This window comes from Macaca fascicularis, chromosome 12, assembly GCF_037993035.2.
Source record: "Macaca fascicularis isolate 582-1 chromosome 12, T2T-MFA8v1.1".
NCBI lineage: Eukaryota > Metazoa > Chordata > Mammalia > Primates > Cercopithecidae > Macaca > Macaca fascicularis.
This window is the reverse complement of record NC_088386.1, coordinates 937,130-950,616: the sequence shown is the minus strand read 5'-3', so window position 1 is coordinate 950,616 and position 13,487 is coordinate 937,130. Positions and strand designations below refer to the sequence as shown.

At 48.4% G+C, this 13,487-nt stretch overlaps 2 long non-coding RNA genes across 6 annotated transcripts in view; both read left to right on the top strand.

The window, feature by feature from the left end:
* The window catches only part of LOC123571641 (uncharacterized), a 117,345-nt gene that overhangs the window by 22,449 nt on the left and 81,409 nt on the right, over positions 1 to 13,487 (top strand). For all 5 annotated transcript variants that reach the window (XR_012420996.1, XR_010579810.2, XR_010579812.2 and 2 more), the window contains exon 2: positions 2,481 to 2,598. This is a non-coding gene — a long non-coding RNA (uncharacterized lncRNA). The remainder of the gene's footprint in view (positions 1 to 2,480; positions 2,599 to 13,487) is intronic.
* LOC141408155 (uncharacterized) lies at positions 3,042 to 7,465 on the top strand. The gene is made up of 2 exons (XR_012420998.1): positions 3,042 to 3,426; positions 6,238 to 7,465. It is a non-coding gene; the product is annotated as an uncharacterized lncRNA (long non-coding RNA).

Sequence of the window (13,487 nt, the reverse complement as noted above, 5' to 3'; positions counted from 1 at the left end):
CACACACCTCTGTCCATTGGTCTCCGTTCACCTTTCCGCCTAGAATTGTAGGAGGGGCGCTGGGATCTTAGGGCTAGAAAGAAACTCTGAAGACCACTTTTAGGGGCGGCTTTTAGTCAGGGCTTCCAGAGAGACAGCCAGCCGGGTGTGCGTGTGTCTCCAGGGCGAGGCTTGCTGGAGGGGCTACGGAGTCCAAGAAGCCCCAGGACCCACAGCCTGCAAGCTAGAGTCCTGAGAGGGTGTGGCTTGAAGACTTGAGAAGCGGAGGGTGCAGATCCTACCCGGGTCTAAGGAGCTGAGACACGGGAGCACGGGCTGCAGAAGACAGATGTCACTGGCCCATCAGCCAGACAGGTGGAGTGAACCCAGTTTTCCCCACCTTGCTGTTTCACTCGGGCCCTGGGTGGATAGGGTGGTGCCCCCGACACTGGTGAGGATGGGTCTCCACTCAGTCCAGAGGCAAACATGTATCTCACACAGAAATAATGCAGAACCAGCCATCTGGGCACCCCGGGCGTGCTCAGGTTGATGCACAAAGCCTGCACTCCAGCCTGGGTGACAGAGCAAGACTCCGTCTCAAAAAAAAAAAAAAAAAAAAAACCAACGCCGCGCGTGGCCCTGACATCTGCGTGTTCGCATCACTCCACGCACATTGCTCGGTCATCGCCTCGGTGAATTTGTAAGCTCGTTGTGTGGTTCTGGGGCTCTTTGTCCCGGGTGGTGGTGGTGGTGATGACAGGCTCCCCACTGCCCCAGCTCAGGTATGGAAGGTGATGGCACCAACGGCTCCTTGTTTCTCAGACACTTGAGCGGGTGCTCTGTGCGGCCAGTTCCACCTGCAGCAGCATCTGTTCCCTATGCCGATTCCATTCGGAGTATGTGCCTCCCTTCTGTTGAGGGTGCAGCCTTCTTTCAGGGAAGAACTGTGTCCTGTTCGTCTATATCTCCTGTTGTGTATCTCATGGCTGAATAAGTAGCTATAGGATACCTCGGTGGCTGAATGATAGGTTCATTGGAAGGAAAACTTTGTACTTTTTTTTTCTTTTTGGAATGGAGTTTCACACTCAATGCCCAGGCTGAAGTGCAATGGCACGATCTTGGCTCATTGCAAACTCTCCCTCCCGGGTTCAAGTGATTCTCGTCCCTCAGCCTCCCAAGTAACTGGGGCTACAGGCGTCTGCCACCATGCCTGGCTAATTTTCATATTTTCGTTAGAGAAGGGATTTCACCATGTTGGCCAGGCTGGTCTTAAACTCTTGACCTCAGGTGATGCACCCACCTGGGCCACCCAAAGTGCTGGGATTACGGCCATGAGCCACCACACCCAAGAACTTAATACCATTTTTTTTAAAAAAAATCATAATGGGCTTGTTAAATGCTTACGTTAATGTTTATTTTTAAAAATGTTACCTGTGACCTTTCAGCTTTTCATAGCACTTCTCGTGTGAGTATTTTAAAAAGGCCCTTTAGTCGTGGGGGAGAAGGAGGTTATCCCTTTCAGCAGAGGGAGATGGAGGAACAGGCCCTGGTGGGTCTGAGCACAGGCAGTCACCCCAGCCTTGGTGCTTGCTTAGGTCTGTTCTCCGTTCACCGTAGCCACATCCACTCTCATTGTCAGCTTAAAAATAAGCTTTTTCCTCTTTCTAATCGGAACAGTTAGTTTGTTAACCATCACGTTAAGGTATCAAGAATGATGGCTTTCAGGCCTCAGATATGACACAAGTAATAAATGCAGATGACCCTGAACAACATAGGTTTTGAGCTTCGAAGGATCACTTATGTTAATTATTTTCCAACCAAACCCTTACTGAAAAAACCTGGCTTTGTGGAGGGCCGACGTTTCCTACATGCGGTTCCATAGGGTGGCCGTGGAGTCCTGTGGATACGTACATTTGGGTAAACTCGGGGGGGTGTTCTGGAATCCATGTCCCTGTGTATACAGAGGGACAACTGCCGCTTCTTAAAAGTTTGTGTCCTGCCTTGTCCTAAAAAGGCTCCAAGGTGGATGCAAAATTATTTCATTTTTTTGGTTTTCTTGGTGGGATATTGATGTTTATTCTTCAGTGTCTAAAATCCTGCGGGAACAGAGTTACCGCTTCAGGAACAAAGCCAGTCTGGAAACACATATGGAGATATCCACCTTTTCTTCATGGTTTCACAAAAGGCCATGATCATATTTTATTCAGTTGAACTGTAGGAAACTGCCAATATTTGCTGTTTTTGGCCTACAAAATGGCAAGTTCTTACGATATTAAAAACAAAGGCTTCCTGGATGGGGAAAATAGGAATCGGTAAGAACCTGAAGTTGTCTGTCACGGCCTCTGAGTCACAGGTAAATAAACCTGCGTGAGGGGAAGTTGGCTGTACAGTATTTTCCTTCTGTTTTGAGACTGTCAGAAAAAGGTCAGTTCCATTGCGTTGGGTGCCTTTGCCTCACCTTTGCTGAAGAAGGGACTTGCCATTATACCTCTTCTTTCCAGTGCCCAGGAGGCTGATGTCACATAGAAGACCTGCAGGTCAGTGGATGTGAAACAGGCATCGGACACACTGTGCACCTTGGGACGCATCTGAGAAGTACGTGCTTGCGGCAGGTCTGAGGTGAGGGCGTGTTCCATCTCCTCTCCCTTCTCTGGCTTTGCAGGCCTTTGAAGTTGGTCCTGGAAAGTGAAATTAGTTAATGCTGATTTAAGCTCCAGGTTAAAGCCGGGGGCCCGAAGAGACCCGCCCTTCACTAGGGGTGTGAAGCATTGGGCCCTCCCATCAGGAGGCAGCAGGGACTCGAGAAAGCCCCACATGCCCTCCAGTTCCCTTATGTTGAAATATTTTGTACTCGGCCATGCCGGGTCATTTTGGGAGGTAAATGGGGGGTTCACATGGGGTGTGCAGTATTCTTAGGTGTCAGGTGCAAGAGTTGAATTTGTAGAAGCTGTGCAGATAGGAAAGGACCTGGCAGGGAGTGCTGTTTACATGGAGCAGATTTAACGAGAGGTCTGTGCTCTGCCTGGGTCCATGTCTGACCGGTGTCTCCCAGTCTGCAACAGGACGTTCACATGACTTGGCGCCATCGTCCCACTCTGTGTAGACGTCTGAGGATCTGTGCGCGGCTGCTTTGTGAGCATGAGTTGTGATAATGAACTGAGAAACAGTGAACAAACCCTGAATTGGTTAGCACTGGTTCCACGGCCACTTCTGCCGTGCTTGGAGTCATTCATAATAAAGTGTGCTGGACTTCTATGCAGAGCTCTGAATTTCAGAGGCCCTTTAACTTGGCAGCTAACCAGCTGCTTCCTTCAGAAGACATTTGAGTCCCCTTTACCTACCAGGGTGACCCTGGGAGTTTGAAGATGAGACAAGCCCTCCGTGTCTTGTGGATTTTACTGTCCAGAGGGGAGACAGATGTGGATTGTGAAGGAGGCCCTATCAGAGGTCAGTGCACGTCAATTTTGTTTCTTCAGCACTTGCTGTGTTCAGGCGGTGCCCTGGGCCATGTGCAGAGCATCTGGGGACCCTGCCCATGGCATCCCAGGCACAGCTAGCATCTGCGCCATCTTCATACTTGGCCTGAGTTTTGGGGAAGTACCGAGGATGGCTTCTGCCTTTGCTGGAGAGAGTTGGAAGTCAGGGCAGCCCTCCACAAGGAGATGATCGCCAGCTGATTCCTCAAGAAAGGGAGGTGGTCCCCACATGGGCAGAGCAGGGCAGCATGCACAGACCTGGGTGTGGGGTCTGGGGCATGTGCATCTGAGTGGGGTCTGCTGGGAGACAGCAGGGGTGAGGTGTGAAGGCAGTTGGAATTTACAGGATAAATTATCACTAAGGCGATGCCTGGAAAACATAAAATGGGGACTCTCTGGGGTAAACGTGGACTTAGGGTGACCCTGGGCGTGGGTGTTTTCAGGCTCTGAAGGCAGAGATTTAGGAAATTGGGGCAGAGCTGAGCCCCAGACGAGGATGAAGACCACCCTTGGGATGTTAAATGAGACAGGGGTGGAAACGCAGTGAATGTCCTGGGGTCAGTCCAGCAGGAAGGCAGCAGAGGAGACCGGTGTCCTCAAAGGCCCCTTGGGCCTGTCTCTGAAAGTGCTGGGATTACAGGCATGAGCCACTGCTCCCTGCTGATACTTTTAAAATTTCTAAGCTACTCTCTCTCATACCCACTCCCGTATTTTTTTTTTTTTTAGACCAGGTTTATGGCTATATTTTTTCCAAGGGAATCAAAAAATTACCTGTTTGAAGTACAAATAACACCGTGTTTAAAAACCAAAAATGCCAATTTGCACAGAAGTTTCCAAATACCCAGTTGGTTTGAGCCTTGCATTGCAGTGTCACTACCTGCTCTTAAATTTCTACACGATGTATAGATAGCGAGGCAGGGACGGGCTCGTACATCTTCAGGTTTCGATTCTACGAACTTGGGCTATATTTTCGTTTATTTTGGTACACCTGTGGGTGTGGCAAGCAATGCCAGGGTATTTATTTTGAAGCTTGTCCAACAACAGTTGGGAAGATTTTCACATTTTTAGAATTTTCATAGTAATAGTTATAATTTACAAAGAATTTAAAATTGTGTAGTCATTATTTTGTTTTTTTTTCTAGATGTGCCCCGAAACAGGGTTGCTAACTATCATTCTACATCACAGGATTCAGAACAGTACCCTTTTGGAGCAGATGCCTGTAATCGAGGCATTCTGCCTAGTCAGTTCACTTTAAACGTGTTTAAAAGGTTTTCTTTATCCTAGTTGGCACCTGTGGCTATAGTTTGTTTTCACTGCTGAGGAATATTCCATGATGGAAAGCGTAATTCATCTGTTTTTCATATCGGTGGACATTTGGATTATTTTGGGAGGCTGTGTATGTCTATTCAGCCTTCATTTTTTCAGGATTTTTTGTAGAAGATAATGTAACAGTGTAACATCCTCTGGTACGGAGCCAACACGAACCCTGATTACAGCCACACAGACTCACACACAGACTCTCAGGCCTTGTTACCAATGCACAGAACCATTTTCTTAAGTTGAAACACAGTAGCAGAACCTGAAGCCATGTGAACGGGTCCTCCAATCTTACACTTGGAATTCACTTTTTGTTACTATGTCTGCTAATTAGGAAGCGTATCAATTATACAGAAAGCTGAGAATGTAAAATTATATAACAGATAAAACCTTATTTAATACCCCAGAACCCATGGCTATGTTTTTCCCTCATGCCCCACCACTGTTTTCTTTGCTTGAAATGGGAAATGATACTTGAAGGTGGTTTTCTAGCGACTGTTAGACTGGCATAGTTCTTCAGAGACAGAGGATGTAAAGCACATGGAGAATTTCTGTGGAATGTGATTTCCTGGTCACCTCATTCAGGCTGCTGCCGCCTTCCCCTCTGGCCACCTGCACCGTGGGACGTCTGAGGAGGTCCCTGTTTCATCCTCTGGAAATTCTGAAAAGGAAGGAGAGGAGGGTGTGCAGGGTGTGGTGCATTTGTGTTGGTCCTTCGAGCTTTTATTTGGAGTCCCGGCTGCCTTGGTGGTTCCTGCCTTTATGTCCCTAGCTCGTGGCTTCGTCCTTGTGTCTAACTCACAGGCAGACAGATGGAAAGGGAAGTTGTATTCAGCCAACAGCTTGACGTTATTCTCAAGGCTCAAATCGACTGGGTATTTGGAGACTTCTGTACAAATTGGCATTTTTGGTTTTTAAACACCATGTCTTATTTGTACTTGAAATGGGTAACTGGTTCTCTTGGAAAAAATATAGCCATAAAGCTGGTTCTTTAAAAAAAAAAAAAAAAAAAAAAAAAAGGGAGTGGGTGTGAGAGAGTGGCTTAGAAATTACACCAGTAATGGTCGGGAGTGGTGGCTTACGCCTGTAATTCCAGCACTTTGAGAGGAGGAGGCAGGTGGATCCCCTGAGGTTAGGAGTTCCAGACCAGCCTGGTCAACATGGTGAAACCCCGTCTGTACTGAAAAGATGAAAATTAGCCAGGCCTGGTGACAGGCACCTGTAATCCCAGCTACTTTGGGAGGCTGAGGCAGGAGAATCACTTGTACCCGGGAGGCAGAGGTTGCAGTGAGCCGAGATTGCGCCACTGCACTCCACCCTGGACGACAGAGCAGAAACTCCATCTCAAAATAGGAAAAACAAAAACAAAAAACACCCCGGTAATGGAAACCTGGTTGCGTCATCTGTGATGGAGATGGCGGATTATTTCATTTTTAGTGACAGGATGAATTGGATATGTTTGCAGTATTGATCTTGACAAGGGAAATGGTGAGAACCAAACGTGCCGCCCAGCTTGGGCCTTGCCGTTGGCAGAAGACCGTGGCGGGCAACAGACTGGAGACTCGGAGACCGAGGGGAGAATTCTCACGCTGTGAGGCTGGTGCAGTGTGTGCTTCTGGACTCCTGCTGGAGGGAGCTGCCCCTTTGCCTTGCAGGCTTTGGTGCAGTGGAGACCTTAGGACCTGCCCCTCCTGGCACACCTGTGGGTGTGGCGAGCAGTGCCAGGGCTGAGGCACAGGTGCTGAGCCCGGAACGTGGGACGGGAGAGGCTGCACACGCCGGCAGGCGTCTGCTCCAGCCGCCGGGGGTTTCCGCAAGGGGGCGGGGGGTTGGTTTTCCTCCTTGAATTTGGGTGGGGAGGGTGTCCTGGGGTGCTGTGTCTGCACTTGTTTTGCTCGGAGGTCAAGTTGTGGCCCCGAGTCCCTGTCCCTCTGCCAAAGTGAGGGTTTGCCCATTTTTAGGTCAGATTTCCCTTGGGTCCGGGTCTCTAGGAGTGGGGCGCATTCCAAGGGGGCGTGAGCACGGTGGACGCGCGTGGGCCTCTTCCTCTCCCCTCAGCTCCTGGGTTGTGTGTGAAGAGCTGCCCAGCGGAATCACCCTCCTGCCTGGTGTTTCATTCACCAGAAATCGTTCTCACTGTGGACTCTTGAGTCAAATGTAATCCAAGAATGGAACGTGCTGTTGCTAGATGCCACACACAGCATCAGGAGCTTAGTAGGGGATTATATGATCTGACCCTACACCTTAAAAGTAAGACTATAGTTGTTAGGCCTCTGAGCCCAAGCCAAGCCATCGCGTCCCCTGTGACTTGCACGTATATACGCCCAGATGGCCTGAAGTAACTGAAGAATCACAAAAGTGCAAATGCCCTGCCTGGACTTAACTGATAACATTCTACCAGAAATTAGTGAAAATGGCCGGTCCTTGCCTTAAGCAATGATTTTTTTTTTTTTTTTTTTTTTTTTTTTGGTGAAGTTCCTTTTCCTGACTCATCCTGGCTCAAAAAGCTCCCCCACTGAGCACCTTGTGACCCCCCCTCCTGCCCGCCAGAGAACAAGCCCCTTTGACTGTAATTTTCCTTTACCTATCCAAATCCTATAAAACGGCCCCACACTTACCTCCCTTCGCTGACTCTTTCCAGACTCAGCCCGCCTGCTCCCAGGTGAAATAAACAGCCATGTTGCGCTCACAAAGCCTGTTTGGTGGTCTCTTCACATGGATGTGCATGACAATAGTTAAGGGGATACTGAAGTCTTTGGCAGCTCCAAGAGCTTTTTCAGTTTGTGTCAGGACCTTTTAGGCAGAAGGAAAAGCTTGCTAAGAGAATCTTACAGAAATGTTCGGTGCAGTGCCATTAACTCATGGAATAAATGTGTAACTTTCCGTGGCAGCCCTCTGGAAAGAGATGCACTTTGCACCCTGGTCTGCTCACTACAAGAATCAGCCATGTCACCCCGCTTTCTGTGGGTCTGCAGGTGTGCGTGGTCCATTGCCCTGCACTGTGGCCATGGAAGGGAAGATGATCTGGAATGCTGGCGACAGTTATCGGTGTGTGTTGATGTGTGCTGCTTTCTACAGGGGAGAACATTTCTGTTTAATAAACATCTCATCACGATGATGACTGGAAGATATTTGAGTCTCATTCAATAGTGTTTCTGGGTTCCTTCTGTTTTTAATCTGCTTTCTAGCACTAGGCAAGTGAAGACATGGAAAGTAAAAACCCATCGAACTTGTAGAGACATGGTGTTGTGTAGGAGCAGACTGTAGCCTCTGGCTCTGTTTAAAGATTGTAGTAAACCTCTTACCTGGCATGGTCAGGGTGTAAATTATCTTGTTTAATCGAAATGTGTATGAGTCAAAGCTGGCGCCTGCATTGTTGATGAAATACCAGATTTTAAGGGAGTATGTCAATGTGCTGTAAGATACCAACAAAGTTCCTCACTGGGGTTCAGTGCGGGTTTGGAGGAGCTGGGCCTTAGGTCACCAGAGTCGTCTCTGGGAGCAGATGCTCAGTGTGGGCATTAGTCACTTAGCCTTTCCAGAGCCGAGGAACAGCTCTCTGTGATGGTTTTTGGAACCTGTATTTTGAGTCAGTTTGTCCCACTTGACTCGAAGTTGCCGCGCAATTTCAGACCTTTGCCTCCACCGTGCGCTCATTTGCTTGTCCCCTGATAACTGCCTCGGTTGCCCCGGCCTGACATTTGAGCCTCGTCATTCATGGACACAGGCTCCGTGGTGGGGCAAAGGCCGCGACTCCGGCTTGCACAGTTCCGTGCCTCTCACCATGGCTTATCACATCACTCCCGGGATCTCCCGTTTAGAGCAAGAGTGTCCCTTTCCTGCAGGCCCTGTGTGGTGTGGAAACCACCCCTACCTACCTTTCTCCTGTTTGAACAGTACCGTGAAGCTATTTCTGTTCTAGTCAACCGTCAGAATTTAAGGAACAGTGATTTATGTAACTTATCACATGCTTCTCAGCAGTTCTTTATGAATTGCATTCTGTTGTGAAATTATTGCAGTTTTCATGGCTATGCTGGTCTCACGTTGTGGCCCTTGAAATGAATTCCCTTCCCCATTGTGTGTTAAGGTTGTGCCTGAGAGCTGTTGAGGCCTCACCTCTGCTTAGGGCAGTGGCTTTGCTCTCCTGACAACAGGAAGAATCTTATTTAGAGCATTTCTAATGTGGTTTTTGCTTCCAGACAGAATTACCTTTTTCACAGAGACAGCCACTAAAGTCATAAATTATGCTCAGGATGGACACATGGGTCAGCTGACAGAGTGGAGTCCAGAACAGATCCAAAGACGCAAAAACAGTTCAGTGGAATTTGAGTCTTTTCAACAAATGGTGCTGGAATTATGGGACAGCCGTATGCAAAAGAGTGAAAACAGGGAGAAATTCCTGTATGAAAATTAAGGTGGACCATAGCCCTGAATGTAAAATATCAAACTACAAAACCTGTAGAAGAAAGGGAAATTGTGGAGACCTAGGGTGAGAGCTCTTAGCCATACCATGATCCATAATCAAGGAAGAAAAGAAGTAGGTTAAGACTCATCAAAATTAAACTTCTAATATAAAAGACACCCCTAGGGAATTGAAGAGACACATTTTCGATAGATGGGGAGAAGATGTCTATGAACCATGCAGCCGGCAAAGGACTCGTATCCAGAATGCACAGGACTCCCACGGCTCACGACAGAAAACAAACCACCTGACTTAAAAGCGGAAGAGACCTGAACAGATGCTTCACTGAGAAGGACGGGAGGATGGCCCGAAAGCATCTGAAATGACCTTCAGCATGACTGGTTGCACCGAGATGTGCACCGAAGCCGCAGTGAATTTGTTCACACCCCTGCTGGAGCGCCTGACTAAGGTCTTCCGACAGCCCCAGGTGCTGGTGAGGACCGGCAGTCGGGACTCCTGTGTGATGCTGGGGTTCAGCAAGGTGCAGACAGCTTTGCGGTTTCTTACAAAACTGAACTCACACAAACGTCGGGCCTGGTGACCCCAATCCTGGGTATTTACCCTAGAGAAACAGAAGCTGCCGTTTAAGAAAAACTGTGCCCAGATGTTAATAGCGCTGTCTATAGTTGCCCAAAACAGGTTACAATGTGCCACAGCCATATGTGGAATAATAAATACCCAGCAGCCCCGAGGCCTGGCTGTTGATCACAGGACACCCTGGGTGCACCTCCAAGCACGATGCCCAGGAAATCGTGATTTTGTGAGTGTTTTGCCGCAACACTCGCAAAAGACAGACCCGGGGGGATGGGAGAACACAGAGAGGGTGGTTGCTGGGAATGGGAGGGTATGCTTATGAGGCCCTGTGAGTGGGTTTGGGGCTGTTGGACTGTTCTGCTTGTGTGATGATGATTATGGGAATATGTGTGCCAAAATTCACAGAACTGAACACTGTCCACTTTACAGTAATTTTTAAAAAGTGGTAATATGCTCATTTTCTGTACTTTTTTTAATGGAAGATGGAGTTTGCAGATGATTTGTCAGGGCAAGCCTGTCTCAAGAGTTTGTAGACGATTCGTTAGGGGCCTGTCTCAGGGCCCTTGGGTTGGGTTGGGTTGGGTTGGGCTGGGTTGGAAAAGCCTTCCCTGTTGCGGGCAGTAGTACGGGGCATGGAAAGGATATTGTCAAGGAAACACATAGAATCCTTTGAGGAAACGTGTATTTCTAACTTGCTATAAGATAGAATTGGAAATTGTAATGGTTTTGTTTTCTAGAGTCTTGGTAGAATAGGGAAGACAGTGTAATAAAAGCTAATTTTGAAATGAAGAATTTGAAAGATGTTCAATAGCAATAGCTCTAGGAAGTCACCCTGGAAATGTTTTTAAAGATGTTCAATAGCAATAGCTCTAGGAAGTCACCCTGGAAATGTTTTTAAAGATGTTCAATAGCAATAGCTCTAGGAAGTCACCCTGGAAATGTTTTTAAAGATGTTCAATAGCAATAGCTCCAGGAAGAGTCACCCTGGAGTTGCTTCTTGAGCATTGGTTTCCTGGCTGTATCTTCCGACTTTCATTTTTAAGTTTTGCTGTGAGTTGGGGATGTGTGGGAATAGCCATCCCCAGGTGTTGGGTAGGAGTGGCCCTGCAGGGGGGTGCATGTGCCCCGAGGCCTGAGGCACTGTTTCAACCTAGCTTGGAACATGGGGACTCTTGTCAGTGGCTGGAGTAAGAGTAGCAGCCTGGCAGGCTGGGGGAGCCCGGGGGTGGTCTGGGCACTGTCCTCCCTGCCTGCAGGATGGCAGCTGGAGGAGCTGGAAGGCTGCCTGCCTCGTGGCTGTCAGCGTAGCAGCCCCTCCTGGCCCTGGAGCAATCTTTGGGTCCATGAGTCTCTGCGCCGGGACTTGCCTCCTGGGACCTCCGCCACTGTCCTGAGGGCCCTGGTGCCACTTTCCCGGTGGTACCCAAGCCTCAGGCAGCTGCGACCCCAGATTCGGTTGCTTTCCCTGCCGTCTCATTCCAGCACGAGTGCTCATCTCACTCAATGCAGAGCCTCAGGTTCCTTCAAGATCCCCAGAGATAGAATCTCCCAATTTAACAAGATAGTTGGTGACAAGATTTGAGCGGCACTGATTTAACTCAGCTTCCAGAGTTTAAGTTCCCAAGACACAGTCCTGCTCCTTCCCTGGCCTCATCCTGTGTGGCTGGTGTGGATGCGGGGTTTCCGGAGGATGGGGCTGAGGCAGGTCAGCAGCAGGGGGATAGCTCATTATTGATCGCTCAACGCATTGAGGATAACTAGGATTAATGACCTTTATAGGGCTGTAGTTTTGGAGTATATATATGTGCGTGTGTGCGTGTGTGTGTGTGTGTATATATATGTGTGTGTATATACGTGTGTGTGTATATATATATATATATTTAAACGAGGTGGACACGGTTATCACTGCATTTTTGTGACATGAAACTTGGAGAGCAGAGGATTTAGGAAACTCCTGAAGCCACACTGTCAGTGGGACCCGGGCGGTCTGGCCTTAGACCCTGCACTGTTTGCCCCTCACCACGCTGTCAGCAGACCCGGGTGGTCTGGCCTTAGAACTCACTCTGGTCGCCCCTCCCTGCCACGTTGTGGGGTTTTTCCTGCTTCTGGGCAGCATTTGATAGCTTGTGAAACAAGACCAAGACTTACTATGAGTGGATATGCCATTATCTGAGATCCAGAACGTTTCCTGGACCTGGGGTGGCCTATGTCATGTAAGGGAAGGTAAAAACATTTTCATTGTGGTCACTGGGGCTCCTGAAATGGCATTTTTCCCAGTGAAAGTTTACTCATAAAAATCTTCTAACTCAATACTATGTGAACAGGAAGAAATGTGTTGGGCTCTAGTTAAATGTCTCAGAGCCACAGAAGTAAATGAGGGCACCTTCCGAGCACAGCCTCCCGGAGGAGGGCAAAGACGTTTGCCTGGAGGGTTTGCCATTGAAGCAGGACTTGGGCAGGGCTGGTCTGCCTAGGGAGGACTCTGCCATGATGTAGGTTAGTTGAAGTAGTTGACGGGTGGTGGCGTGAGGTCCCCGAGGAAGCCCCTAGCAAGGCCGGTTTCCGTGGGATGGAAAACTGCCGTTCAGTGGCTGTAATCCTGGCTTCACGGGTCTGACATACAATCCTGCACTTGGATACTTGGATCCCAGCGAGGTCAGATGGCCCTGAAAGGACATTCGGACTGTGACGGCTGCACCCATTCTCAGCATCTGTAGGGTCTCCTATGTATGTGTGTGTTTCCATTTTCTTTTAGCACAATTTCTCCCAGTGAAATCGTGAGAAATAGAAGGAAAGGTGGAATGAAGATGTGATTGAGGAAAGTGTGGTGTGGTCTTCGACCTTATTTTGCCTTGATTGGTGCTCAAGAACTCCACCTGACCTCAGAGCTGAGCGTTTCTGCCAGGAAGTCCTGCCTTTTATCCTACCTCGAGGCCTGTTGAGACACTCCAAGAAGCTTCGTTAACAAATTGCTTTTTCCTTTTACAGCAGTTGGATATATTTGCAGCAAAACAAAGGAATAACCCCCCAATATGGTGATGAAATGCATTTAAGTATAGATAACATTCAGTCTTGAAGGGCCTGGGATTTTAATCATCTTTGGGTCATGTAACAAGTGGTGTTGGTGATTAAAATCTCCTGACAGCTTTGTTCTGCCACGTTCCTCAGTTTTGAATGATGATCTTCCTGGTGTTATACCTTGGGAGGGGCGTTTGTGTCAGTAGACAGCAGAGTGGTGGTTCCCAGAGGCTGGGAAAGGACAGAGGTGAGGCCCCTGAAGGACACTGGTCTTCCTGGTTTAGGGGTTTGGGGCTCAGCCACCTTCCTGTGTCCGTGTAAATTATACCCAGGATCATTTTCACTCGCTCCACTTTAGTTGAACATTGGAGCTTCAGGATATGTGTGCCCACGTCACCTGGGCCGTGATCCTGGAGTTGGGTGAGACTGATTCCCGGGTTTATAGAATTACTCTGGGATTACTGAAAACAGAAGCACTTGAGGCATTCATAATGCTATTTCCTGAACGTAATTTATGTTCAGTTCTTCAGAAACATTTATCTGAGGAAGAATCTATAATTTTTGTTTTCTGCCACTCAGTGCTAGAAAGAATTGTGCAACACTCAAGTGAGTGGCATTATTCCTCTCCCTCCACCATGCAAGCAAGATTAATGGTACCTCTGGCTCCCCTCAATCTTCTCATCTGCAGGGTGCCTGGCGTG